This window comes from Hippocampus comes, unplaced genomic scaffold, assembly GCF_001891065.2.
Source record: "Hippocampus comes isolate QL1 unplaced genomic scaffold, H_comes_QL1_v1.1 scaffold74, whole genome shotgun sequence".
Classification (NCBI taxonomy): Eukaryota; Metazoa; Chordata; class Actinopteri; order Syngnathiformes; family Syngnathidae; genus Hippocampus; species Hippocampus comes.
The window spans coordinates 18,516-23,698 of record NW_017804812.1 but is presented as its reverse complement, the minus strand read 5'-3'; positions in this window follow the sequence as shown (position 1 = coordinate 23,698).

Below are 5,183 nucleotides of genomic sequence, written 5' to 3'. Positions count from 1 at the left end.
TCGGCTACCGCCAGGACCCCGCCCGGGCCAGATGTCATCCCTCTCCGCGACCACCAACCGAACCCCGTCTCCTCCTTTGACCCCGCGGGGGGGCGCCGGCCTAGCACAAGACAACGCCCGGCCCCCCCTGCAGCCCGCCCGCCGCCGCCCCCTCCCCCCACGTGGGATGTGATGCATGCATCTTGGCGCCCGCCTGAGCGCGGAGGGCACGTCTTTGCCCTCCCGTGCCTCCCCTCAGCGGCCGTCTTTGTTCAGCCCCGCCCGCACCTGGCGAGGCTTTGCGGGGGCGCCGGCCTAGCACAAGACAACGCCCGGCCCCCCCTGCAGCCCGCCCGCCGCCGCCCCCTCCCCCCACGTGGGATGTGATGCATGCATCTTGGCGCCCGCCTGAGCGCGGAGGGCACGTCTTTGCCCTCCCGTGCCTCCCCTCAGCGGCCGTCTTTGTTCAGCCCCGCCCGCACCTGGCGAGGCTTTGCGGGGAGGAGGCGACTTACACTTGTGACAGTTTATGAGTATGAGTTATGAATATACTGTGTAAATTATGACTTAGATGTTCCAGAAAAACCACCAAAACCCCAGCAAGCATTTATCTTGTCTGTGTGATGAGGGAGGAGCGGAGACATTGGCTTTTGTCGCGGCAGGAAAGGCGCTTGTGACCCGCAAGTTTACGAAAACAAGAGAACGAAGGGAGCGTGCGGTTCGAGTCCGAGCGGGTGACGACAAAACTTGATATCATGAAGCACCAAAGTGTAGAACGTTAGGCTTTTTACGTGTTTTGCTCGTTTTCTCCCCACCCCACACTTTGGAAAGCCGACTTAAGCTCGTCTTGTGTTTTTAGCGTCCTGTGACGAGCCTTTACCTCGCTTTTATTTTTTTTCCCCCTGTTTTTTTTTTCTTTTTCGTCCGATCGGTTTTGTTTTGAAAAGCGCGTTTTAGAAGGGAAAAAAAAAATTCAAGAGGGATTTTTATCGTGAGTTTAAAAAAAGCTTCCCGCGCACGTCCTGTCCTGTCCTGTCCTGTCTTGTCCGTATGCAGCAGTGGGGGGTGCAGCAGGGAGAGGGGCTAGCCTCCTCGCGTGAGGCAATTGCATGCGTGCCCCAACCGCCTCGTCCGTCCGTCCGTCCTTTGCCTTCCCGTCCGTTTTTTTTTTTTTTTTTTTCTGTTGGAGCCTGGTTTGTTGCTTCTCACTGTGTAAATACTGTGTAGAAACGTGTATCATATGTACATGCATCCTGTGCACCTTCCTTCAAGAGCGTTTGCAGGTTCCATGGCGGGTGGGGGGGGCGGCCCTAAACTTTGCATCCCGTCACTTTTTCAGCGTCATATAACACGCACGCCTGGTGCTGTGTGCCGTATCCGCCCCACCCGCCACATCATGTTGTAATCTGCACCCATCCCACTCTTGTTTGATGTGTACTGCCCCCAACAAAGTGTGTTGTCCACCCCCGTCACCATTTTGTGTTAATGCACACCGCCTCACAATGTTGCGTGATCCCCAGCCAACACATTTGTGATCTTCAGCCATCCCGCGATGTTAAGTGGCGTGCACTTCCTCACGTTTTATAATCCCCACCAGTCCCACGCTGTTATCGCCGCCCTTCCCACTTTTTGGGTGATTTGTCCTTAACACGCAATGTTGTGTGCTCCGCAGCGCCTTGCAATGTTGTATTTTCCTCCCGCCCCACAGTGTTGTGATCCAAACCGGCCCCAATACACGTTGTCTCAAAACGTCGCGATCCACAATGTGCTCCAGCTTCACAGTGTTAGTGATCCAAACCGGCCAGAAACATTGTGATTGACGCCACCTCATTATTTTGTGTGATGTGCACCCACCCCACGATGTCATCTGCACAAGGCCGCAATGTTGTATGATCGGCAGCCCCGCCCACAATGTTATGCACTTTTTCCTCACAGCTTAGCGTCCCGATGCCTCCTGACAGTTTGTTGCATTGATGTTTTGGGTTTTTTTTTTTTTTTGCAACGTCTTGTCGTCGGCTGTCAACTTTTAGGTGTTGTTTTTTTGTTTTTGGTTTTTTTTTTTTTTTTTTATTTGCCGAGTTGCCAAGGTGGAGTTCTGCACGTGACCCGCAGAAAGTGAGGCAAGGAAATGAACGCGACACACACAAATACACATGCACGGATTTGAATACGATTGCGACCTAGAATCCGCCGCCTGGTGGTTTTAAAATGTGCCTGCTCAGTTCTAGAGGTGTGGGTGTGTGATTTGGGGGGGGGGGGGCGAGCGAGCAGGAGCACTAGTTATTATGCATGTTTCAGTTACGCATTTCTACCATGTACCTACCTGAATGATGATGGAGCTCTACTAGTGTTAATTATTATGATGATGATGATAACGATACTTGCATCTTTTGAGCTTTCCTCCATCTCGAATGTGACTAGGTGACATGACAAATATTTTTTTTTAATCAAAAAGGAAAAAAAACAAACCAAAGGGGGGAAAAAAAAGGATGCCGGAGCTGACGCTTGGTATGAGGCCCTCGATGTTTTTTCCCCCTGCATTGTTTATGGTATGATATTTGGGCTGCGCTTTTTTTATCTCCCTCCCCGTCCCACCACCATCCTTACCTTTCCTTCCCTTTCCTTCCCTTCCCCAGCCTTCACGCAGACGCTGGAGTTTTTTTTTTTGTTTTTTTTTTCCGTTTTGGGTTTTTTTGCATGATCATGATGTACAATGAAATACAACAACCATTTGAATTGACGACTATATAGTGTTTGTCTGAGTGTTAGTTGGTCTTCATCCTTAGCTTTGTTATTCTTCAGACTTGGATCTTGAAAGTATTTAATAAAAATACTATTTCAGCACCCGCCCGCTCCAGACCCCGCCCCCCCTCCTCATTTACGATGCCTTTGCGTCTTTTTTTTTCAGTCATGCGGAGTGACTCCCTCTGAATAGTTTGTCACAATTTTAAATGATTTCCTCGGCGTGGTAACATGTCCAGCGTGCTTTTGTCAAATGATCAAGAATCAAGAGAAATATTTTTACATTGCATCGATAAAGATTTAGTTGCATTATCACATGCAACATTTCAGCACCAAGCACTTGTTAGTGGAGTCGTGTAATGCATGGCACCAACAAATCTATGCACCTCAACCACATCTTCAATTTAGCTGGACGTTATTCGAAGATTTTGATCAGAAGCTGATGCATCTCTGCTGACCTTAGTTTGTGCCTTTGACAGGATCACCGCTGCGGCAGCACTGACCGATTCTCCAAAAGTGGCGTCTGACTAAAGATTTAATAATTGTTTTTTTTTTACATTAGATGAGTTGGCTCACTCTCCAGACACAATTTATGTGTATACAAGACATTTTAAAAAAATCGATTTTCCGTAATGCGTCGTCTTTGGCTTCTGTCATTCTGGTAAATCCGCCTAATTTCCTGAATAACCCCCACGAGGCCTCGACCGCTTGACAGTTTGTTCATCACTCGCTGCCTCCCTTCTCGGATCTTGACTAATGCGGCGGTCTTATTTTTGATAAAGGTGTCATTTATGACGGCAGTCCACGGGATGTAGGACAGCTCCCCCTGGTTCATCTGGCGGCCGTGTTTAATGAGCCCGGGCGCTTTTTTTTCTCTCTCTCTTTCTATTTCTCAAAGACACACAAAGTCAAAGAAGTCTGCAGGGACGTGCTCTGGTTAGCTCACCGTGAACTCCCAAGTCAGGGAAAGGTCGCTTCACACGGACTGCCAAGAAACTGCGGCTGGTCGTGCAGAAATTGCTTGACTTTTGTTTGAGAATCATCAGTGCTTTTGCAGTGACAAAATGTGAAATTCAGGCGAAAGAGGGAACTCGACTGTCTTTAGAGAGGAGCACAGTTGAAGGTCAGTGGTGACCATCCAATGGAAACTTGAATGTTGATTATGTCCAGAACCAAAAGTTCTGGAAGCTTGAATTTTTTTATGATGTACAGAATCAGAAGTGCTGAAAGCTTCAATGTTGATGCTTTAATGTTAATTCTGTTACGAAGAAGTGCTTAAAGCTTCATCGGTGATTTTGTATCGATGGTTTTGTTTAGATGCAGAAGGTCGATGACAACCCGCAGATGGAATCTTTAATGTGGCTCGCGTACAGAATCAGATGCCATCTGCTTGTTGGGCTGCTGAAGGAAGCTTTATGTCGACCGTGTTCATCAGAAGTCAAATGTCGATTATGTGCACAACAGAACCAGAATGATCTTTGCCGGCCTGCTGCTTGGAAGCTTTATTATGTACAGAATCGCCAGCAGAATGTCATGATTGACCCGCTGATGGAAGATTTTAATGTTGATTATGTTCACACTCAGAAGCACCGGTGACAAGACAATGAATCACAACACGACGCACAAAGTTCCCAAACTATTACAGCACGCTGATTACGAATCAACATAAATCATAAAGACAAAACGGGCGATGGCGCCATCTAGTCGTCAGAAGCTGTATTCTCATTGAAATGTTCACAGGCCACACAAACTCGACCTAGCTCTACTCCAGGGGTGTCCAAAGTCGGTTCTCAAGGGCCGATGCCCCGCCTGTTCTCCAGCCCTCCCGGCCGCAACACACCCGATTCCGGTGATCAGCTCATCAGCCTGCTCGGAAGCAGCTTTCGAACGATGCTGATGAATTGAATCGTGTGTGTGGCTTCTGGGAGAGCTGGAGAACAGGCAGGACGCGTCGGACTCCCCGACTTTCAATGGCTTTTTGTCAAATTCTATACATTAAAGGACCATACCAGTGTTTTTGTTGATGGTTCCAATGTTCATGAATGACTGTGTTCCAGATGCCTGCCTGATCCGGGGACCACCATCTTAAAGGTAAGTCAGGCAAAGCCAAATGATTGTCCTTGATAAATGTTGTATGCTGCACTGAAGCTTGATTCTTATTTCTAGTAAATGCAAACATGAAAGAACGCACCCTGATATGTTCGAATGGCCTTATATTGTTCATCGATCACAGATACTTCGATTATGCTGGTCGTCTTATTTCGCACTGGCCACAATATTAGGTACACCTTCGATGCTTGCACTTTTCTGCATTGTTTGTCACGTGTGATGTAGAAGACACTGGTACGATTCATATTGGAACTAGCTCAGTCATCCGTTAGGAGCCTGCAAAGAAAAGCCCTTTTTTTTTTTTTTTTTTTTTTTTTTTGATGTCCCGTTTTTATCAGCTGTATTTTTTTATC